We start from the raw sequence: 25,758 nt of genomic DNA, 5'->3' as shown, positions 1-25,758 counted from the left end.
ATGACGTAGGGGTGCCTGCCTGGCTCTTGGTGGAATATGTGACTCTTTATATTGGGTTTGTAGGTTCAAGCCCCATGTTGAGTGTAGAGATTTCTTAAAAATAAAATCTTGGGGAACCTGGGTGGCTCATTTGGTTAAGCGTCTGACTTCACCTCAGGTCATGATCTCAGGGTCCTGGGATGGAGTCCTATGTGGGGCTCAATGCTCAGCAGGGAGTCTGCTTCTCCCTCTGCCTCTGCCCCTTCCTCCCACTTGTGCACTCAAGAGTGCCCTCTCTCTCTCTCTCATATAAAATATTTAAAAAAAAATTCTTAAAAAATAAAATCTATAGGATGACATACATTTCAGAAAGATTTTTTTAAAAAATAAAAAACACATTTCAAATTAATAAAATTTAAGTGCCTTAAGGACTTAGCTTTATTTGGGAATTTCACTCTGTGGTAAGTTCCCTTTCCCAAGAAACTGATCATGAGGCACCACTGTAACTTGTTGGAGGTCATGAGCCATGCTCTATGCTTTTTCTATAGCTTCCTGAGCATACTGTAAGAAATCAAATACATGTTGGCTGATTAAGCTTCTTTGTAGACATTGAGCAAAAAATAGCAGAAACTCAATTGTTTTGTAGCCATCATGCTGCTCCTGCCTTGCTTTATTATTGCTTCTATCTCCAAGGCCACACATTCTCTGTATTGTTAGCTTCCCTTTTTCCTCTGGAGAAAATGAAATATATGAGTGGAGAGCGACTTTGCTGGGAACGCTATTTTCCTTTCCATATTGTCTCTCCATAGCAGTGAACTTACCTGCTAGCTCCCTTTGGGTACTCATCATAATCACAGATCTTTAAGAGCAAAGTGATTTTCATCCCTTATTACCAGCTAGGAAGAACATTGCTTCTGGGTAGACTATTTGTTGAGATGACTTATTAGGAAAGCCTTAATGAATTCTCAAAGTGTGGTCCCTGGACCAGCAGCTGTAGCATCACCTGGGAGCTTGTCAGAAATGTGAATTTTCTATCCCCACTCAGACCTACTGAATTAGAAACACAGTGGGTGGGACCCAGAACTTGTGGTTAACAGACCTCCAGTTGATTCTGATGCATAGTCAAAGCTGAGATTCATCGCTCTAGATTAGAGTACCAGCCTTCATCCATCTCACCCCTAACTGCACCCCTGTAGGGACAAGTTGTTCTCAGTTTGGAATATTTGGACTATAAACTTAGAGAGGTACCCAAGTTTAGTAGAAAGATAAGGCTGAGCTAAACCTGATTTTAAATTCTGGCTCTGCCACTTATTATGTACATGTCTTTGAGCATATTCTTAATGCACACTGAATATTTATTAACCATTTTGAGACTCGGTTTATTTAATGCTTTCCTTAAAGGACTGTCCTAAAGACAGAATGAGTGAATGTCTATTCCAGCACTTCGAACAAAACTTCACACAAAAAAAGGCCTTTAGGACTCTTATCCTTCCTTAATCTGTTTAGGCATCAGAGATGTTTCTACTTGGAGAATGTGTTTTCCTACAAAAATAATGTTCAGTGCTCAGAACCAAATATATCTGAAATACATTGGCATTATATTTTAGGTATATTATGGGTTAAAAACCTTGGGACCTTGGAACTTAATTATCCATTTATTTCTTCATTTGGTCATGCTTTTAAAAGGTACAATACGATTTCCCTGTGGGGAAATATATTCCAACTTCCAAAATGTAATTTACACATGACTTTTGGGACATGTTCTGTTTATTAGAGTTTCTAGGCATATATTATAGCTTTAATGTAATCCAGATAGTCAAACTCAAAGAGCCAGGGTTTGGGAAGCTCCACAAAATGAGTGCTTTTCCTCCATATTAGTAATATTCTTTATAATTAAGTAAAACTCAAAGGGTAGCAGAGCCGCAACTTGTTTCTGGTGCTATACTGAGTTGAAATGATGAAATCGAACATTAAGGCAAAGTGGTGCTGACTTGAGGAGCAGAGGGCAGTGGAAACTCCAAGCGTGGGCACCTGTTAGCCATGAGGTAAAATTTATTGTCTGCAGAGTGAATTTCTCACTGTGCATCTTGTAACTCAGTCACCATGTCATCAGGTGGCTTCAGTGCTAGTGTTCAAGGGCAAGAGCTCCAGGTCCCTAAAAGGAACCACTCACATTTTCTGCCTACCAGAAAAGGCACACATAGTGAGGTGAGATCTCAACTTTTGTTCAAGGTCAATGATACATTTTCCCTTCCTTAAAACTTGTCTGTGAAAATTTAAGTGGATATGTCCCAAGGGGCCTGCTAATTTATTGAAGCAATGTAGCATGGTTGGCAGTGGTGCATATGGAGTGGAATACCTGGGTTATAACCCTGGCCTTATTTAGTGTAGACAATGTGATCTTTGACAAGTCATACAATCCTTCTGAGCCTAAATTTCCACTTCTGTAAAAGGTGGGTAATTAATAATAATAATAATAATGCCCAACCTTCCAAATTCACAGGGCTATTGTTATTAGGAACAAATGAGATGATGTATATGAACATCTTAACCATGCCTTTATGGGTGTGGAATATTTAACAGGAAAAATCCCTAGAAGGGTATCAGACAGAACTTTTTTTTTTTTTTGAAAATTTTTTTTTGTTAACTTTTATTTATTTATGATAGTCACAGAGAGAGAGAGAGAGAGAGAGAGAGAGGCAGAGACATAGGCAGAGGGAGAAGCAGGCTCCATGCACCGGGAGCCCGACGTGGGATTCGATCCCGGGTCTCCAGGATCGCGCCCTGGGCCAAAGGCAGGCGCCAAACCGCTGCGCCACCCAGGGATCCCAGAACTTTTTTTTTTAACAAGATTTTAGGGATCCCTGGGTGGCGCAGCGGTTTGGCGCCTGCCTTTGGCCCAGGGCGCGATCCTGGAGACCGGGGATCGAATCCCACGTCGGGCTCCCGGTGCATGGAGCCTGCTTCTCCCTCTGCCTATGTCTCTGCCTCTCTCTCTCTCTCTCTCTCTGTGACTATCATAAATAAAAAAAAAAAAAAGATTTTATTTATTTATTTGAGAGAGAGAGAGAGAGAGAGCACGACTGGGGGTGGGGAGGGGCAGAGGGAGAAGCAGACTCCCCACTGAGCAGGGAGCCCCACATAGGGCTCAATCCCAGGACCCTGAGATCATGACCTGAGCTGCAGGCAGCCACCTAACTGAATGAACCACCGAGGCACCCTAACATAGATTTTTTTTAGAGAGAAAGAGAGTGAGAGACAGAGGGGAGGGGCAAAGGTAGAGACAGAGCAAGAGAGAGAGAGAGAGAGAGAGAGCAAGAGAGAGAATATTAAAGTAGACTCCATGCCCAGCTCTAAGCCTGATTTGGAGCTCGATCCCATGACCTTGAGATCATGACCTGAGCCAAAATCGAGAGTTGGATGCTTAACTGACTGAGCTACCCAGGAGCACCTCAAATGGAACTTCTTTGACTACAGGGGGACCTTTTGATGGCAGAAGGCACAGGGAGCTCCACAGATAGAATGGCCTTGAGTGACAAGAGAGATTTTTCAAGACAACATACAACCAAGGAGTTCCTCTTTTCCTATGTAGAACCAAGAACTCTCTGTCTCTTCCACCCCAGCTGGAGAAGGTGTTCACATAGGTTTCCCACAGGTGTTTGTAGGGGTGGTGTGCAGTGGGCATTTGCAGAATGTCTTAATTTAAACACTCACATCAACTACATTTTAGCGTCTGTGTGGAGCTTTTCAGCAATCAGTGGGAACAACTTAACTACAGCAACAGGAACGCAGTTGGAAAATCTGAACTTAAAAAACTATAAGCAGTAAAGCCATGTTGCCTTGTCATTTATGATTGTCCTTTGCCCATCCTGGCAGAGAGAGGGAAGTTTAGTAGAATAGAGGGCCTCTAGACATATTTGTGGGTGTGGGCACTATGCTATGTGAACACTATGCCCCAAACAGAGAGATTAGGTGATCAGATGCACACTAAATTCAGAATGAAGGGCCCTCTTGCCCTGCTTTTCCATCTGCTATCAGAACACTGGCACCAGGGCCCTCACCTCTGGGCAGGAGATTGGAAGGCTATTCTTGGTGAAATAGACCAGACAAAGAATGAAGAGATATTTATACTGACTTCAGGGTTTTACTTTAAAAGACACCATCTGGGGAATCCCTGGGTGGCTCAGCGGTTTAGCGCCTGCCTTTGGCCCAGGAGGCGATCCTGGAGTCCCGGGATTGAGTCCCGCGTCGGGCTCCCAGCGTGGAGCCTGCTTCTGTCTCTGCCTCTCTCTCTCTCTATGTCTATCATAAATAAATAAATCTTAAAAAAATAAAAAAATAAATAAAAATAAAAGACACCATCTGTCCAATCCTCCAGGGAAGTTCAAAGTCAACACAACTCATTATCTGCCCAGACCTTTGACTGACTTTTCTTCTCTACTGGCTATTACGAGTAGAGAACCAAAAAGTTCTGGATGTCTGAGAGGTCTCTATCATGAGAGACTGAGACGAATTAAAGCAAATAAATAAATAAATAAGAACAAGGTAGAGCAGACAGAGGCAAGACAGGGAGAAAACACACAGTAAAAAAGAAACTATAAATCCTCAGAAGGAAAGGAGAACATACTGTGTCTATGGAAAAAAACCCAAACAAACAAACCAGGAGGCTATAAAAAAGAAACACTCAGAGGACAAAATGTGCTTCTGGAAATTACAAACTCAATAGAAGAAAAGAGAAGTACCCAGAAAGTAGAGCACAAAAGTCCAGAAGGGAAGCTAGAATAAAAACGTAAGAAAATGAAACGATCAGTGCATGAGATCTAATATCTAAATAACCTGAGTTTCCAGAATGAGAGAACAGAGAAAACAAAGAGAATGAAATCATCAAAGAAAAACATTAAGAAAATTTCCCTGAATTGTAAGACATGAAGTCACCAGATTCAAAAGGTTCACTGAAATGTGGAGTAATATGGATAAAATTAAACTTACAAGGGACATCTTTGACATTTCAGAAAGCGTTAAAAATAGAAGTTTCTGGAAGCTTTCAGAGAGAGAAAAAAGGATTAATAAAAAGGATTAGGAATAAAAATGAGTTTGGAATTTTCAACAGCACATCAGAAACAATATCATAGAGTGGTACTTTCAAAATTCTGAGGGAAAATTTCATCCTAGAATTCTCTACCCAAACTATCACTTAAGTGTGAGAGTTGAAAAAAAAACATTAGTAGGCACACAAAGTTTAAAAACCCCTTATGTCTCATGCACTCTTTCACAAGGAGCTCATCACAAGTAGGATGTAGTCTATAGAAAAGGAGACAACACATCAAGAGAGACATGGGGCACAGGAATGAGGAGATCCAGTTAGAACAGATGAGGCATCAGTCCCATGGAGGATGGTGAAAAAATCCCAGAATGGGGGTGCCTGGGTGGCTCAGTTGGTGGAGCATCTGCCTTCAGCTCAGGTCATGATCCCAGGGTCCTAGGATCGAGCCCCACATTGGGTTCTCTGCTAGGTGGGGAGTCTGCTTCTCCCTCTCCCTCAGCCCTCTTCCTCCCACCTGTGCTCACTTATGCTTTTTCTTAAATAAATAAATAAATAAATAAATAAATAAATAAATAAATAAAATCTTAAAAAAAAAAAAAAGAATAAAAGATTCCAGAATGGGACATGTGTTTGCACAGTGGACTGTTGGTACAGATTGGAGGAGGGAACTTAACAAACAGGTTGAGTGCTGCCATCAGCAAGATCCACAACTGCCACTAACTTTTCTTTCCAGTCGAGAGCAGTGTGTCTGATAGTCATACTTACTACCTTCTAAACTTGGCTTGTCTTGACCATGTACTGGTGGAATGTCTACATGCACTGCTGCTCAGACCTGCTGAGGACATTCATTTCACCCCATGGAATTTCTGTCTACACTGACTCTTGAGTGCCAGCACTAAGTTACAGGTTTAGAAGCAGAAAATACTCCGTAGTCCACTAAGAAGGCTGCATACCATGTGCCTGGCTCATACTGCGGTCCTGCCCGAAGCCCTACCTGTGGCAAGCTCTGTGTTTTCTGAGGACTCCCTGACAAGCCCTGGCCCTACAGTCTTCACTGGAAGGCTGGTAGTTGAGGCCAGGCTATGATTCAGACATTCTGCTCATTTTTACTTTTTCTCAGGAGCCTTCAACTAAGAGTCATCATTGCCTGTTTCTTCCATGGCTAGGGGTGTGCTTATTACTGAGTTTTTCAAAATGAAGTGATCTATTGTTTAGGGATACGTATACTCATGCTACAATTACTCTTTTTTTAAATACAAAAGAATGCTTGACATTAATAGGAGGATGATGGGTTAATTCTCTGGGAAGCGAGGGTGGGGAGCAGGACGCATTTAGAGGCAGGCACACAGTGGACTCTAAAATCACTTGTAAAAATAAATAAATAAATAAAATCACTTGTAACAGGGGTGCCTGGCTGACTGTTGATCTCGGGGTCATGAGTTCAAGCTCCACACGGGTGTAGAGATTACTTAATATGTAAACATTACAATTAAAAAAATAAAAATCACTTGTATTTTCAGACCTAGGTGGTGGAACATTGCTGCTTAATTATTTTGAAAGTGTACATACATGTTTTGTACACTCTTCTCTCTATATTATATGTATTGTGATAAAATTGTTGAAATAAAAATGAATCCGAAGTCCTGTTTCTGGAGTGGACGCTGGAGTTATCTGGGGCCCCAGAGTGGCAGACCTAAGGCAGCATTATTTTGACCCTGATAGGGAGGAGGAAACTCCCAATTACTTGGGTATTAAATTCTCCTAGGAAGTTTTCTTTTCTGACTTGCAGAGGCCTGTTCTTTGGGGATTGAGTCACTGGAAACATCAAGAGAGATGTGGTTACTTCTTTACCAACTGCTCGGCTGTGCTTAGGTGCTCTGCCTTAATTCAGATTTTACTGGGGGGAAAAGCCCCTAATTATAGTCAGTTACTGACTCATAACTATACTTTGCTTGTGGTTATTTCCTCTAAGAGGAATATATGTGGGGCAGCCTGGGTGGCTCAGCGGTTTAGTGCCGCTTTCAGCCGGGGGCGTGATCCTGGAGGCCCGGGATCGAGTCCCACGTCATGCTCCCTGCATGAGGCCTGCTTCTCCCTCTGCCTGTGTCTCTGCCTCTGTGTCTCTCATGAATAAATAAATAAAATCTTAAAAAAAAAAAGAGGAATATATATATGGTGTTTCTGCCTGATGTGTGTGTGTGTGTGTGTGTGTGTGTGTGTGTGTGTTGTTTATTATCACTCTAAAAGTCTTTCTAGACCTTCCACTGCCACAGGGCGGGCCTTGCCAGGAGCTCTTCAATCTGCTCCCACTGAGCACTTGGTGTGGGATTGCTCCAGCAGACACCCCCAGGGATGGGCGGGGCTTGCCGATGCCCAGCTCTCCTGGGTGTTATTGCCCCTACCTCCTGAGCTCAGTCCTAATTGAACAGAATAGAAGGGCTACCCTGTTCAGTCAGGACTCTAGGTTGCCAGGGGCAGAAACCCGATCCACAGATCTGAATTCAAAGAGATTGAAAGGCTCACTTAAGTGTATGTGTGCTTAGCCTAGGAGCAGATTCAGGTTCATCTGGACCCAAGGGTTCCCAGAAAATCCTTAGCATCTGTTTCTGTCTGCTTTCTTCTGTACTGGCTTCCTTTTCAGGCTGACTCTCCCCAGCGTGGTGGCCTGGAGCCCTCACAGCTTGTACTTCAACTGGTTCATAAGTTCTCAGTCTAAAAGCAGCTATTGCTCACGAATTCCAGCACAAGTCTGAGGCGCTTCCTGGTGTGCAGAGAAGGCCATGTGATTGTCCCTGGAGCGATGGCCTGGGCTGGAATGACAGACTGCTCTCACCGGCAGCACACATGTTATGTCCACCCCCAGGCCTGGGGAGGATTCACCACGCGATGACTCAGAGAAGAAAGGTAGTTTTCGCCAATGGAGCTATGCATACATAGAAACTGCCTCTGGAGCCAGTTTTCAATAACTGATGTTTGAATTTATGTTATGTTATGTTTATGACAGATTTCAGGTCTACTTTATGAACTACCATTATCTTCTACCTGGGTGTCTTTTGCAAATCTTCATACTTAACAAAAACACGCATAAACACCTTAAGGTTTTGGGGGCACCTGGCTGGCTTGGTCGGTAGAGCATGTGACTCTTGACTCTTGTAGGTTTGAGCTCCATGTTGGGCATGGAGATGACTTAAAATCTTAAAAAAAACCCAAACAAGCCCCAAACTTAGACATTTCCAATTCAGATGAGTAAAGAAAGTCTCTTACTAAAGCAATTTGACAAGAATAGAGCCCTTATGTCTGTGTATCAAATGGAGAAGAAATCAGAAGTGATCTAGTTGCTGCTTTGATGGGTCTCAGAGAGCAGTCTAGTCTGACTTGGGGCCTTTGGTTCAGTTTGACTAAGCAGCTCATGGTTTCAGTGTAGTTCAAAGGCTTATATAGTCCGTCTTCTTACTTGAAGGGATTTCTAACATAGTACCTAGAGGTGCGTGGGAGAACTTTTAGATCTAAGAAGGTTGTCCCAATGTTTCTCCCTTACTAAAGGGAGATTCACCTTTCTGACTTTGTGTTTTGCTTTCCCCATGGGGGCTTATGTTACTTGCTTTCATTGCCCAGTGGGTGAGATGCAGTTTGGGGATCTGTTGCTTTCTTGCAGATACTTTACTTGCTCTGTGACTTTGTCAGTTAGCCTCTCTGTGTTTCCAATTTCATTATCCCTGTGAAAACCTGGTACATAGGATTGTCCACATCAACCTCCTAGGACGGTGCTGGCACATAGTGAACCCTTTCTTACCATTCTTGTTACTTCATGGGCTCCTGGAGCACAGGACCAGGGGCTGGTTTGACTTGTGGTTGAGCTGGGAAGTGTGGAGGGCAAAGGGCAGATGCCTGAAGCTCAGCAGCCTATTAAAAGTCGAATAGAAAAATAGACCAGAGGAAACCAAGCCGCTTTCTCTTTAGATAGCGATCAAACCTCCCCTTGCTGCAGACTCTGGGCTTGGGTATGGCCAGAGATCAAAGGCCCTCTTATGTGCAGTGACATTTCTGAGCACAGGGCTGAGCTGTAAAACTCTTGAATGGAAGGTTTTGGCACTTCGAGCAGCTTGGGCTAGAAAGGCAGAATTTTTATAGAAGCAATTCATGGAACTGCGTATGCTCCTGGAGAATCCAGACTATTATGACTCACTTGTCTCTTTATTACTTTGGACCAAGAACTGTTGTTTCCTTTAGAGTCCCTCTGTAGGAGCTGAGCCACAGCCTAGGGCCAAGACCATCTTTCAGGAAGACAGTGTGGCTTCAGTAAGCATGAACAGGAATACCCCTTTGTTGGGCTCTGGGTCAAGCGTCCAGTGTCCAGGACAAAGCCGAGTGAGGATTTTATTTTTACCAGGAGATAGAATTTCTTTTGGAAACTGGCAGCATCCTTAAATGCTTCTTTCACTTCAGATAAGCTTCCCTTTTGTCCGTCTGCCATTTTCATTTTATGAAAGCACAGGCTCAATTGGATTGTGTGACGAGGAGGGGACAGTAGACCAACTCTGGAGAGTAGAAATCAGTGTGTCTGTGTGGCCTCATTTTGCAAGTAGGGACCTCAGAAGGGGTCATGTGGAGTCCGGTTTGTCTGAGGTCCCCTAAGGTCTCCTGGGAAGAGCTGGGAAGAGGATTTGGGGGCTGATAAGCCTTGTGTGGTAGGCAGACCTCTAAGGCAGCTTCCAGCATTCTCCACTTCCTGGTACTTATTCATTTATGTAACTGCCTCCTCCTGTATTTGTGCTGGGCCCAGTGACCTGCTTCTTATGAACAGAATTTGACAGAGGTAACGGGATGTGGCTTCCATTATTAAGTTACAAAAGACTGATTTCTACCTTGCTGGGACTCTGCTTCTCCCTACTGCTTTCTCATTCTCTTTCTAGTCCTTTCCACTCATGCTTCCAGGAAGCTAGAGGCCATGTTGGAGAGGAACTTGCCATGTGACAAGGAAATAACAGTGGCTTTTGGCCAACATCCTGCAGAGAACTGACAATTCCAATGCCTGTGAAGAACTGGAACTTGCCAACAACTACTGGCTGAGTCTGGAAGTGTGTACTGCTCTCCTTGAAACTTGAGTTGACTGCAGCCCAGCTGTCACCTTGTGAGAGTTCCTGATGCAGAAGACCCACTTAAGTGGTGCCTGGATTCCTGACCTTCCAAAACTGTGATATGATGGTGTGTAGTTTTGTTCGCTAAATTTGGGGGTAATTTTAATGCCTCAATACAAAACTAATATGCCAGGTCAATGAAACTTACTATCTTGAACAAAGAGGGAAACAAATTCTGTGCCCAAACTCTGGGGTTTTGGGTAGTCTTAGTGGGTTGGGAATGCACTATGAAGTAGTGGATCATCCTCAATTCGTGGAGACAGAGGTTCTTGGTCTCTGAAGAACATGGTCTAGTGTTAGTTATGGTCTTTTTTTTTTTTTTAAAGATTTTATTTATTTATTCATGAGAGACACACAGAAAGAGAGGCAGAGACATAGGCAGAGGGAGAAACAGGCTCTGTACAGGAAACCTGATGTGGGACTCCATCCCAAGACTCCAGGATCATGCCCTGAGCCAAAAGCAGATGCTCAACTGCTGAGCCACCCAGGCGTCCTTTTTTAAAAAAAAAATATTTAATTTATTTATTTGAGAGAGAAGAAAGTGTAAGTCGGGAGAGGCAGATGGAGAAGGAGAAAGTATTTGAAGCAGACTTCACACTGAGCACAGAGCCCCACATGGGTCGATCCCATGACATGAGCCAAAACCAAGAATTGGACATTTACCAGACTAAGCCACCCAGGCACCCCAGTTATGGTCTTTAATATGGTACCTAGGGGTTATCTCAAGACCTGGGGAAAGAATGTCAGAACCAGAGGAGCTAAGATTTTTTTGGGATTCTAACTGAAGCTGAAGTCACTGGTTGGGAGGAAATCTCCCCTTTGGTGAATCACACCTGGAAGTGTTAAGTGTGAGACAGATAGGCACATTTGGGTCTTTATTCACTGATAACTGGTTTCAGAATAGGATTACCATATGGCTGGGAGGACAAGAATCACAAAGACAGATGAAATTGTAGAGAGGTGGTATGGGAGTGGCAAATGCTGAAGGATTCCTTCAAGCAGCCCAAAAGAAATGACATTATTAGTGCTAATAGAGGAAGAAAATCACACTTCAGTAAAACAAACAAAAATTTAAATGAATACTGCTCAATGTGGAAAATTTGAATAGACTTGGGTAAAGATAAGAATAAAAATTATTCACAGATAATCTCACTACTCACAGATAATCAATGTTAATATTTTTGTATATTTTTCTTTGTCAGTGCATATTTTTATATTGTTGGTATCTGTACTGTGTATACAATTTTGGTATAATTAAAACTTTAAATTATGAAATAATTAAAATATATGGAAAATAGCAACACCAAGTGTAGTGGTTTAGATTGATGGCAATAGAATGCTCCTTCATCCACTGCAATAACACTGGCTAGACAAAATAGACATTTATTTTTCTCTCACATAAGAGACATCTGTAGGTAGTCAGTCCAGGGCTAACTTGACACTTCAACAACATCATCATTAGGAAATCAACTTTCAGTTTTCTGCTGTGCCATTCCTGAGGTGTCCTCATGCTTCCAAGATGGTTGTTGGAAGTCCAGCGATCACATCCACAAGAATGCCTCTTCCTCTTTAACTTTTGGGAAGTTTCCTACAACATTTTCGCATATATTAGCTATATTTAGTTAGTCATGTGACGATGTCTAATTGCATGGTGGGCAGAAAATTAAGTCTTTTATTCAAGATGATGGTGTATTCTTGTAAAAAATCTTTGCCACACCATGGAACCACCAACCAGATTTAACATATGTTACCACTTTGCTGATTTGGGTCCATTTTTAAGGTTTGAAATTAAGAAGTGAAGAATTAAAGATATAGATGGATTCTACTTTCATTGAGGATGTAGAAAGCTAGAAGAGTCTCTTCTGCTTAGCAAGAAGAAGCCAGGTAAACTACAAAACCATAAGCTTTTTTGGAAACCATTATAGAATTAAGGTTGGAGGGTGATGAAGTAGACTGAAATCCAAAGAAAGACAGATCCCTCCAAGGAGAGATATGATACAAACATTAGGCTTCCCTTTGGCAGAGGCTGGGAGAAACACTGGTACCATACTAGTCAGGAAGAAGTCAACTAAAATTTTTGATGAATTTCTAAAGGCTTAATGTGAGTTACTGTGATAGTACAGAAATCTTGGAATTCCCAGATGTAAGGGATTAGCTAGGTTCTTCATCATGGACCTCTGTTGAGTGCTCATGAGAAAGACTGAGGCAAGAAGGGAGACCAGAAAAATCTTGCCTAGGTTGTTTTGACCTTGAGGAGATTGTTAACCACTGCAGGAGACTTTCTCCCTGTGGAACTAATGCTGTAAGTTGTTGAAGGAGGAGTGTTCACCTCCAGAAGACACACAGTGGCTGAGGGAAAGATAAAAGAAAAAATTCATTTTTATCTCAGGGAAAGAGGGTAGAAAACAGTTCTAAACAAGAATCTTAGACCAATTTTATTTGTGGTCTCCTACCGGTAGGGAAGGTGCAGAAAGCTATTTCCTGAACAAGATCTTATAAAGGTATAAAGCAGAGTTTGGTTGCCATGAGGTAGAAGGACAGGATCACTAAGGAAGTAATACCTCTGAGACCCAGGTGCACATGGACTTCCAGGAATACAGAGTTTCCCTTTTACCACCCCCCCCCCCACCACACATACACAATTCAAGCAAGTGAGCATTGAGTATAAAGCTGACCAGTGGGGTGGGAACAAAAGTATAGAAGGAGATCCCCTGTGTGGTGCAGGCACACAGGGAAGGTTGAATGCTAAGATTGGAACAAAAATATCGAGAAAACCTTGCTAACATCCAGCCCTTGCACTAAGCTCAAGGTAACACTAGGAGAATCTGAAGCCATAGGTGCACTGAAGGTAACCACAGCAACAACAAAGTTCAAACCCTACTCAATTTCGGACTCCATCAACTCAACCCCCCACACTAATGACCTGCTAAAAGAAGACACGAGCCCTTTTTCTGGCATAAATACTCTCTACCTCAGTTGTTACTGTTTTAATCACACTGCCTATTCAATTAAAAATTACAGGATATACATATAGGAGAAAAGCCCATTGTTAAAAGACAAAGATGAATAAAACCAAGCTCAGGGACTATTCAGATGTTGGAGCTATCAGGGATTTTAAAATAACTGTGATTTATGTCTTAAAACCTTGAATGGAAAACGTGGATGACATACATGAACAGATGGAAGATTTCAGCAGAGAGATGGGAAATATAAGAAAGAGTCAAATGGAAATGCTAGAAATAAAAAGCAAGCTAACAGAGATGAAGAATTCTGTCAATAAGCAGTTTAGGAGACTATACCACTGAGGGAAAAATGAGTGAACCCAAAGATAGGTCAAAAGAAATTACCCCAAACACCCAAACCAAAACACAAAGAAAAAATAAAAATGAAAAATAAAAAATGCTAGAGAACCAAAGAGGTATGGGGAATATCAAATGATCTAACATATGTATAATGACACCTTAGAAGAAAAAAGAATGAGATAGATCTTTTCTTTTCCTTCCTCCCTTCCTCCCTCCCTCCCTCCCTCCCTCCCTTCCTTCCTTCCTTCCTTCCTTCCTTCCTTCCTTCCTTCCTTCCTTCCTTCCGTCCTTTGTAATTTCTACACCCAATGTGGGGCTTGAACTCACACCCTGAGATCAGGGGTTGCATGGTCTACCAACTGAGCAAATCAGGTGCCCCATCCCATTTTCTTTCTGTTCTCAAAGGTAATCATTTGTCCTGAAGTGAGTGTGTATCCTTTCCATCATGTTTTCATACTTCTTGGTACACTGGAATGTGTCTGAAACAATATATAATATAATTTTTGTTTTAAAAATATGTAGAAATGGCATTATGGTATCTTTCTTTGCAATTTAGTTGTTTTAATTATAAAATTAAAATAGATTTAACTACTTTAGGGTATCCCATTGGCTTATTTATCCATTCCCCAAATGTTGGAAAAGTAGATTTAATTTATAATGTTATAAACAATGCAGCAATTAATATTTTCACATGACATCTTGTGAACATGTGACTTCCATAATTTATTCCTCAGCATGTAATTATGAGTTGAAAAAGAATTATTTTCAACAGTACAAAGTACTGTCAGATTGTTCATCAGAGTGACTGAACTGATTTTACACTTCTGCTAGCAATGAACAACACTTTGTTCTTCTTGACACTGTCATACTTAGTATTATCAGACTCTTAATTGTTGCCAAATTATGAGTGTCAAATTATATTTAAATATTGTTTTAGTTTTCATTTCCCCTGAACACCTCTTTTTATTTATTTTAATAATCTCTACACCCAATGTGGGACTTGAACTCACAACCCTAAGATCAAGAGTTGCATGTTCTTCCAACTGAGCGAGCCAGCCAGGCACCCCTCCCCTGAACATCTTTTTATATGTTCATTGGATGTTTCTGTTTGTTTCTGTAAATTCTCTAATCATATCCTTTGCCCATTTTAATGAGATTGCCTTTTAAAAATGTTTGTAATATTTCTTTGTCCTAGTTGATTAATCTTTGTTGATTATATGTTTATCTGTGGCTGTCCTTTTATTTTGTTACGGACCTCTTTTTTTTTTTTTTATCTGGAGGTTATAATTGTAATTCATAAAATTTAACCTTTATGGTTTCTGGTGGAGTTTTTTTTTTGTGCCTTATGAATTACTTTCCTACTGTAGTATCATAAAATTACAGTCTCTTATATTTTCTTCCAAAAGTGAAAGAAATACTGTTTTTCACATTTACAATTTGTTTTATGTGGGATAGAGTCTAATAGGTCACTTTTCTGCATGATGTCAATTGTCCCAGCAGTATATTCTAAATTGTGTTTTCTTTCCTCAGTGGTTTTAAACACCACTGCTTTTGAGTTCCAAGTTACCATTTATATGTGGGTGGATCTGTTTCCAGGCTTCTTATTTCATCTGAGGTGTCTGGGCTTTCACAGCTGCGAGAACTGGAGTTTTGAGGAACTTTGATTCTCAGCAGACATATTGAGTGTAAACTCAAGAGACTTGGATGGACCACTTTCTAAACGCTCAGATTGTCCCTCTCACTAATTCAATGTACAAGTTACATGACTGGAGTTGTGAGTATGATTACATGATTTTGGGAAAAAGGTAAAGGAAAATTAGCCTGTTCCTGGTCCTATATCCCTCTCCCTTTTTTCCTCCACCTTTATGAATTATTGGAATTTTCACCATGGCATTGCTCATTAAAACTTAAATCACATGATAGAAGGGGCAACATACATATTTGTCAGAGTAGGAAATGGGTTTAAGGAATATAACTCTTCCTTTATTTTTTTTCTCATAGGGCAATAGAATGGGAGATTAGAAGAAATCTTTGAGATCATTTGGTATAGCTATCCTGTTTTCTAAATGGATAGAGCAACCACATGCAGATATGCCTGGGACTGTTCATGTTTATACCAGTTGTTCCAGAATAATAAATAATGGTAGCTTCTTTCATTATCAAAATGTCTTGGTTGGATAATAAATTATGTGATCCTCCTATTGATCAGAAAGCAGATTCTTAGAAGTGAAAAGATTTTCTTTTGAAACTTGTTTTATTAGTCACAAATGGATACTGTTGATAACAGATTTCCCTAACCCCTCTCCTAGGAAAAAATCCAGTTGTAAGTATATTTAAAATTTTGTCAATTTTGTAAATATGATGTGCATTTGAGGTCTTGATTAATGATACACCTGGGAATACACAATTAATATTTAATTGGTTTGAAAACATAAAATAGGGTGACAAAATTTTTGAAGAAAATTTAAACTAAACACTACAGGTGAAATAATTTCCATACATTACACAAATATTGCAGGTGGTGTAATGGGAGCCAAACTTCAAGTCCCTTTATTGTTTATTATTCTTTCTTTGTTGCTTTCCTTAACAATCACTACTGTAGGGTCTGGAAAAATGCTGGACTGAGCTAATATATCCCCCACCTTCTATTACAAATGTATAGAAATGTTGGATAAACCATACATATGTAGTATATATATGTGTATAAAAACAATATATGTAGTATATCATCATATATATACACACAAATATACATAATACACACATATATAAACTATATATATAATTAATATATGTGCATACATATAATTCACACACCTACATATATTTATATAAGAATAAAGGTAAAAAAAAAGAATTATTTCATATGAAGAACCAAAAAAATTACTTAACCAGAAAGGAATATGTTGGTAAATCTTTTTTCTAAAAACGATTTTATTTATTAATTCATGAGAGACAGAGGGAGAGAGAGAGAGAGAGAGAGAGAGAGAGAGGCAGAGACCTAGGCAGAGGGAGAAGCAGGATCCATTGAGGGAGCCTGATGTGGGACTTGATCTTGGGTCTCCAGGATCACACCCTGGGCTGAAGGTGGCGCTAAACTGCTGAGCCACCTGGGCTGCCCATATGTTGGTAAATCTAACCACATTAATTAAGATTTTCCTACTTATCCAAAGACAGCATTATGAGAGTGAACATACATATTATGGAGTGGAGAAGGATCTATGCCACACGCCTAACTGACAAATGAATTGTATTCAGTAGAAAAAGCCAACCAAGGAGTTGAACAGGGACTTCAGTAAAGAGGAAGCCAAGCTCATTCTTCTTCTCTCCTTAATGGTGAATCTCGGTGATGGGTATACAGATATTGAGCTTGCTATTATTCTTTTTAAATTATTGAAAATTTGAAAACAAAACATCTGGAAAAATAAAAACATAGCCAAACTCAAAGAAAAAGTAAGATTCTCAGATGACAAAACTGCAAAGAACTCACATGGAGAGCAATAAATAAATGCACCAGCTAATGCAACAGTGATGTAGGGAAGATCAGTTTTTGGTATGAGCTCTGGAACCTGGGTCTGTAGTGGCAGGAAGCATGTGAAACAAAGAACTGAAACTGAACATCCTGCATATAACCAGATTGCAAGGAATGAACCCTTTCTCCAAAAAAAGGGATTAGAAAATTCTTCTTAGTATCCCAGGAAATTAGTAAGAAAACTTGTCTCGGCCTGATGTTTTGGGTAAAAAAAAAAAAAATCTCTTTTGGACTGAAACTACATTCTTGTGCTGTATGTGAATGTTGAGTGCAAATGTTTTGTTAACTGCATTATAGATGGATGGCTTCAGACAGATGAACTCTCTAAAGTACTCAGTAGAAACAAATACAAAACTACTCTAAAGGGATACTTTCTTAACCTAAGGTGCATGAGATCTCCAGTAAGTATTAAGTCATGATAAAAAAAATAACAGGTCGTGGGTCTCCTGGGTGGCTCAGTTGATTAAGTTACCAATTCTTGATTTTGGCTCAGGTCATGATCTCAGGGTCCTCGGATCAAGTCCTGTGGTGGTGGGGGGGGTCCACGCTCAGTGGGGAGTCTGCTTGAGGATTCTCTCTCTCCCTCTCCTTTTAACCCTTCCCCCCCCACAAACACACCCACACCCTCTCTCTCTCAAATAATAATAATAATAAAAAACAGTTCATGTAAGGAAACCATCCACCATTAGGAATGAGACAAACACAACACAAGGAAGGATTAGGACCTTAAGGACACGAAGCTGTATAATGATGTGAGTGACATAACAACATGAAAATCTGTAAAACAATCAGATTTTAGAAAAAAGAGAGATGCCTGGGTGGCTCAGTGGTTGAGCATCTGCCTTCGGCTCAGGGCGCGATCCTGGGATCTGGGATCAAGTCCTACATTGGGTTTCCTGCATGGAGCCTGCTTCTCCTTCTGCCTATGTCTCTGCCTCTCATTTTGTGTCTCTCATAAATAAATAAAATCTTAAAAAAAAAGATTTTAGAGAAAAGAATCATGGTGGAAGAAGGGGATACTATAAGAAAAGATATATTTGGAAAACAAGCAAATTAAACTTTTCTTTAAAAAAGATTTTATTTACTTATTCATGAAAGACACACAGAAAGAGGCAGAGACATAGGCAGAGGGAGAAACAGGGTTCCTGCAGGGAGCCTGATGTGGGACTTGATCTCAGGACCCCAGGATCACGACCTGAGCCAAAGGCAGACACTCAACCACTGAGCCAGCCAGGTGCCTGCAAATTAAACTTTTAACAATTAAAAATAATCATTGAAAGTAGAAAAACCCTCTGTGGATGGGATAAAGAGCAGGCTGTACAGGTCTGATGAGATAATTAGGAAACTGGAAGTCTGTTCTGAGGAAATTACTAGAATGCCACAGAAATATTATGAGTTGGGAAAAATGAAAGACAGTTTTCGAGGTGGGAGTAGAATGCCTATGGAATGAGACAGACCAACACAAGTCCAATTGGAATTCCAGAAAGGGAGAAGAGAAGAGACTAGGAAAAAGCAGTATTTAAAAAAGAGAATGACAGAGACTTTTCCAAAAGAAAAGACATGTCTAACTGCATGTGAAAATAAGATTCTTTTTAGTTTTAGCTGGACCAAAAGATTGAGAACAATTCAACAGGAGACAACTATGACCTAGATTTAAAAGTTAGCTTCTTGGTCACAAATGCAAGACACACTAATAGATTGCAAAACTGGTCTGATGATGAGTCAGTTGCCTGCTTTTGACCTACATAAGCCAGTAAAGATGAAGAGCCTTAGAAGGGAGTTGTCAAGAGAGTTACTGATATGCTATGTTTTCATGACCATCATGGAGGAGGAGCAGGAGGATGCTTTGCCCTCATTTCAGGCTAAGAGAAAGTGACTTCAGTGGTGCTGCTTGGCCAGCCCAACATGTGTTTCCTGTATTGGAGGATCCTAGGGAAGGTCTATGACTCATTCCTGAAAAATCTAACATCAAGAGTCCGTGGTAGAGCCACTCTTGCCTGGTAGCAGAACAGTAAGTTGTGGTTGCAATATTGGGACAGGGCTGCACTTCCATTAAATGTAGCTAAAGATTGCTTTCTGAGCTGCAGAGGAGAAGATGTGAATTGGAATAACTTTACAGTTTTGAATTTATATTGGACTAGCCCGAAATTATGTAATTGTTAAGTTATTATCTGAGATTATTGGAATGGGGAAGGAATTGCAGAGAAGGTCTGAAGGGACTGAAAGAAGAATCAAATTGGCTTTTTCTTACACCTTTCTTTTGGTCTAGCTTAATGAAAACAGTGGCTAAATATGAACCTTCAGGGGCACCTGGGTGGCTCAGTGGTTGAGTGTCTGCCTTTGGCTCAGGACATAATCCCAGGGTCCTGGGATCAAGTCCCACATCAGGCTCCCTGCAGCCTCCCTCTGCCTGTGTCTCTGCCTCTCTGTGTCTCTCATGAATAAATAAATAGAATCTTTAAAAAACATGACCTTCAAATTGTGAAATTACAAAGATCACAGTTAATATAAAATCAATTTGTATTTATTGCCAATTTTAGTAACATCACAAAGAAAGAGAAAAACCTTCCCTTCTTCAGAGTAGAAATGAACCTCCAAATGTTATACTCTGAGAGGATACATCACTGATGTGATATTCCCAGGCAAGGATGTATAATCTGAATCTAATGAAGATAAACTTGAGAAACTAAAAATGAGGAATATTCTATTTAAACACTGGGAAGGGGCTGTAATAAAATGGTGAGTGTCATAAAAGACAGAGAAAAGCTGTATGAAGAGTGTAGAGTCATGAAGGGGCTAAAGATATATGACAGATAAATCAATACCTAAGACTAGTTTGGATTGTGTACTTTGGGGGTAGGGGAGAGGATGCTAAAAAGAACATTATTGGATCAATTGAAAAAAATCAGAATAAGGATGAAAGATTAAATACGATGTATCAGGGATCCCTGGGTGGCGCAGCGGTTTGGCGCCTGCCTTTGGCCCAGGGCGCGATCCTGGAGATCCGGGATCGAATCCCACGTTGGGCTCCCGGTGCATGGAGCCTGCTTCTCCCTCTGCCTGTGTCTCTGCCTCTCTCTCTCTCTCTCTCTCTCTCTCTCTCTCTGTGACTATCATAAATAAATAAAAATCTTAAAAAAAATACGATGTATCATTCTTTAATTTACTAAAGTTGATAACTGTACTGTGGGCTATGCAATAGAATGTCTAGGGAAATGTATACTGAAGTATTTAGGAGTAAAAAGCATGATATGCATGACTTATCTTCAAGTGATTTGGAAAAAATTGTGTGTGTGTGTGTGTGTGTGTGTGTGTGTAGAGAGAGAGAACAAATAAAGCAAAAGGAGTAAGAGGTTAATAGTTGGTGAATTTAGGTAGATGGTATATGAATATATACCATTGAACTATTTTTATTTTGCAAATTTTCTTTAAAATTGAAACTATTTTTGAACATTAAAAAATGCAAACACGAACAAAAAATAAATAAGGAACCAGAGAGATGAAATAGATTGCCTACAGCGAGATGATGTCATGGCAGCAGAGTTCTCATGAGCAACAGTTGAGTCCATAGACAATAGGATTATTTTCAAGCTGCTTAAGGAATGCAATCTTCAATCTTCAGTGATTTTTTATCCTCTCTAAACTATTTTTCAGGGGTGAAGATCAAATAAAAACACTGAAAAAATAAAAATACTTAGATAAAGATTAATTTTTAAATTTTATTTAATCTTTATGTCCAATGTGGGGCTCAGACTTATGACCCTGAGATCGAGTCATGTGCTCCATTGACAGAGCCAGCCAGGTGCCTCCAAAATATTAGCTAATAATGAAAATGATCACTCACCATTTCTTGCTGAAAGAGCCACTAAAGGATGTGCTTCAAGGAGAAGAAAATATAGTTCAGAAGAAAGGACTGAGATGCAAGAATACAAAGTTGAACAAAGCAATTAGTAAGTGTGAGCAAATCTAAATAAAATTTGACTAAAAATAAAACTTTAAATGATTATATTTTGTGGTTAAAGATGTAGAACTAAAATTTTAGACAATAATAACATGAAAGATGAGAGAGGATGATCCACAGTTAAAACATTTTAATATTTTACTTTAAAAAAAGATTTTATTTATTTATTTGACAGAGAGAGACAGAGCACAAGCAGGGGAAGTGGCAGGTAGAGGGAAAGAGAGAAGCAGGCTCCCCGCTGAACAAGGAGCCTGACACAGGGCTCCATCCCAGGACTCTGGGATCACGATCTGAGCCGAAGGCAGACACTCAACTGGCTGAGCCACCCAGGCGCTCCTCTAATATTTTCTTTATGGCAACCATAGATGTTAATGATTTCAGATAAATTAAAAGAAAATAAACAGAATCTGTAATTTCTTAGATGGTTAGAGGAAATAGATAATAAAGACAACATGATGCTCCTTTTCCACCAAAAAAGGGTAGGAAAGGAAAAAGCATAAATAGAAAAAAAAAAAGGAAAATAAGGATGGTGGAAATAAATTCGAATCTATTGGTAATTACAAAAAATGTAAAAATTCATAGGATGAGAAACCACATAGAAGTCAAAACAAACTAACTAGATCTGTGTGTATCTACAGGCATCTCAGAAACATTGTACTGGGTGTACCAAATGAGATTCAAAGGGATACACATCCTTTGGGACCACTTTGCAAAATACAAAAAGATGCAAAACAATGTTATTTATTGTTTATGAATATAAAAATATGTAGCATAATTGTGAGTGGAGGAATACACATCAATTTAGTGGTTATCTCAAGAGAAGATAGGAGTGGATGGGATGGGAGGAAGGTAAGTGGGTGCTCCTAACTTTAGCTGCACTTTTATTTTCTTTAAGAGAACCACTCTTGAAGCAGTCATGATAAAAAGTTAATGTGTTACATTTGGGTTGTAGAATGTGAGTGTCTATTATATTAATTTCTGGATTTCTTTTTGTATTTATTTATTTTTTTAAATTTTTATTTATTTATGATAGTCACACAGAGAGAGAGAGGCAGAGACACAGGCAGAGGGAGAAGCAGGCTCCATGCACCGGGAGGCGGACGTGGGATTCGATCCTGGGTCTCCAGGATCGCGCCCTGGGCCAAAGGCAGGCGCTAAACCGCTGCGCCACCCAGGGATCCCTCTTTTTGTGTTTAAAGGAGTAATTTAAAAAGCCACAAAATCTCTCCAGTTTATGTTTAATTCCGTTTTTCCAAGGACAGAGAGAAGATACAGTTCTGCTCTCATGGATGTGGTTTTAGGTAAGGATGCGGTTATTCTTTGGTTTCCCCTGGATTCATGGCCTCTGTGCTGAGTCCCATGGACTGGGGCAGCCAGGTTCCCTCATCAGCTGGCTTTCAGGTTCAGCCCAGGGGAGGCACAAGGGAGGAGCCTGGAGGGTGAGATGAAGAGAGGTCTGAAAATTTCTTCCATGCTTCTTCCTGCTTTGGTGTCCCGTGGCTGTAGTTGCCTCCTTCCATAAGCACAACTCCACCAAATGGCTCTTCCTTCAGGGTTCCTGCTCTCATTGGGATCTACTAATATTATTTCCTGCTCCTGTGTCAATACGCCTGGGGGTGTTGACCATTTCTCACCTTTGCTTGTCTCCTATATGCCTTACCATATTCCTTGTTTGTTTCCTTAAACTTGTTGGAAACTCTGAGAAAGATACCTGCATTAAAAATTTTGCATTTTAACTTCTTGGGATGACATAATAAGACACTGTGAAAAATAAAAAATGACTTTTTTTTTTTAGTTTATAAAACTTCTTTGCCATGGATGAAAAGATTGATAAGGTGACCTCCATGTCTCAGCCCATTGTGCTATCTGAGCATGTGTGGTTGACAACTTCTTGGGGAAAAGGAATCATGGCTGACATACACCAGAAGAACTGCTCATGCACCAAAGATCTTAAGATTTCTTGAATGGTTCATTTGTGTTTTATGATTTCATGTACTCAGTGACTTTTGATTGAGTGCTGCTCTGTCCCAAGAACTGTGCCCGTCGTAGGGATACGTTGTTGAGCAAGAGGGAATAGTCTTGTCCTCAAGGAGCTTCAGTAGACAGGGGAAGGTAGGCAGACCTAGTATGAAGACATATGGTAAATTCTAGGAAGATGGAGGTAGTGAGGGGGTCCCAGGAGGTTTATCCCATCCAGTCTTGAATCATAAGAGATAGTTTTACAAAGGAAATAACATTTAATCTCAAACTTGAGGTTTGTATACTAGTAAGCCAAATTAAGGAGAACAGCTGGTAAGAAGGGATGGGTTTTAGTTTAAGATGTTCTAAGTAGAGAGAAAGACAACTTGGGCAAAGACCAGCAGGGGATAAAAAGCATTTGGGAAATTGAAAGTACATCTCTTGGGTTAATGTATAGATTGCAGGAAAAAGGGGGAGAAAAAAAGCAGAGGTCAGATCGTGAAAGGCCTTTTAAGTAAGTTTAAGGATAGGAGTGTTATTATGAGGTCAGTGAAGAGCTGTTAAATCTTTTATTTTTTTAATTTTTATTTTATTTTATTTATGATAGGCACACAGTGAGAGAGAGAGAGAGAGAGGCAGAGACATAGGCAGAGGGAGAAGCAGGCTCCATGCACCGGGAGCCTGATGTGGGATTCGATCCCGGGTCTCCCGGATCACGCCCTGGGCCAAAGACAGGCGCTAAACCGCTGCGCCACCCAGGGATCCCCATGTTAAATCTTTTAAAGTAGGTGGTATACATATTATAATGATATTTGCATTTAAGAATGATTACCCTGAGAATGAATTTGAAATAAACAAAACTAGAGGGGAGTTCTCTTAGTAGGTCTCTGGGGTAACCCGGGCCACAGATGATGAGCTGGGCTTGAGTCAGTTGGGTCAGACTGAATGGCTACTGCAGATAGGATGGCTAACATGGACAACCTGAACCCATCCTGTCACATTCAGGCAATTGCTGTCATTATTTTGCCTGGCAAAAAGCAAACTGTCATCTCCTTGCTGGGTTTTAGCCAGACTGTGAACTCCCTGCAGGCAGGGAATATACATTTTTTAAAAAGATTTATTTATTTATTTAGGGCACGGGGAGAGTCTTAAGCAGACTGTGGACTGGGAGTGGAGCCCCATGTCGGACTTGATCTCATGACCCTGAGATCACGACCTGAGCCAAAACCAAGAGTCAGGTGCTTAAGCAATTGCACCACCCAGGTGCCCCAGGCAGGGTATATTTTGTAACCATCTCTGTGTCTCCAGTACTTTGGGGGGTGCTCAGGGAATGAATATTCTTGAATAAAGGAATCTTAGGGACAGTTTTTTTGATGCAGTGGTCATCCTGATGACTTCTAGACCCAACTAGGGAAGTTCAATAACAATTGTGAAGTCAATGTCTAGAGCTATTTTTCAGAGGCACAGGAAGGCGTGCGTGCTTTAACTTGGTTCACCATGCATATTGAAATGCGCAGGCTGCTTTTGCCTGACTCAGTTCTCTTGTGCCATCTGCTGGGATGAGCATTTCATGGCACACCAAAGGGAGATAAGCAATGAAGACAAGTCTGAAAGCTTTGTGGGAAAAACAGCAGACAATCCCCTGGGCAGCTTCGTTGGGGAAACAAGTGTTGTGCCCAAGCTACCGTCTGTTTGCTGCTAACCTTTAGTAGTTTCCCAAGACAAATATCCCTTTCTACTGGTTTTCATGTAGACGATCTTAAATCCCTGTATTCTCCATCAGGTTTTGCAACAATCCAGTGATACCAGCCGCTACTATTGTCACTGGTTTTTAAACTCAGATAGAGAAGCACAGAGTTTTAAGTAAAATGCCAGTTCTGAGCAGTGAACAAGTGGCCGAGGAAGCACTGAAGTCTGTTTTACTCCCAGTTGCACAAAACATTTCAAACACAGTAAGAGAGAGGTCAAGAGTGGCAGAGATAAGCTGCTTAGCCTTAGCATGGACAGGGCGGGCCTGGCGTGGAGTGGTGGAGCAGAGAAGGCTGGCAGCCGCTTGCTCGGTATGTGCACTTCAAATGCCAAGTATTGGTAGGGGGTGGTTAAGGGGGCGGGGAAGGGGGAGCTGCAGCAGCAACTTTCCTGCATCATCCATTCCCCAGGGACAACTCAAGGTGATGTCCCCGAGGGAAAATTTTTTAGAATTCTGTGAAAATTGTTAGAGCTTGCACCAAGATGGTACCTAAAGTCTTTGGTGAACATTGTCAAATAAAATAGATACTGCTATTTTGGTTAACATATATGGTTAAAACAAAGAAACTAGCAGACCATCCTTTTATCATTTAAGCTTGTTATTCTTATATTAAATACATACTTGCATAAATCCACAAATATACTCTTGGCAATAAAAGACCCAAACATTCAGGGAAAGCTAAAAGTCTTTGCTTTTCCCAAAGATACCACAATTAGTGGTATGCTTACAGATCTTTTTCTGTGTGTTTATTATACACACGTGGTTCCTACGGGAACGTAGAATATGGTTTAATGTTTTGTCCACCTATATGAATGATATCTTGCTGGACTGCCCTGTCCTGCCATCTCCAACCGAGGACCGCACACTCTCCTGACCCATTGGGATGTGCAGTTGGGTTTCCATGAGGCTCCTCCTGGGGCGCCCTATCGAACTGCCCAATAACAGCCATCCTCTGTCCAGCTCCTGTCCTCCCCACATCACGCCTCCAGGCTGGCTGCTCTCTGCAGCTCATATCCAGCTTTTTTTCATTGTGGCAAATGTACATAACATAAATTCTTACTATCTTAACCATTTTTAGGCATTCAGTTCAGTG

Source organism: Vulpes lagopus, chromosome 4, assembly GCF_018345385.1.
Source record: "Vulpes lagopus strain Blue_001 chromosome 4, ASM1834538v1, whole genome shotgun sequence".
In the NCBI taxonomy this organism is placed as follows: domain Eukaryota; kingdom Metazoa; phylum Chordata; class Mammalia; order Carnivora; family Canidae; genus Vulpes; species Vulpes lagopus.
Note: the sequence above shows the minus strand (reverse complement) of the source record.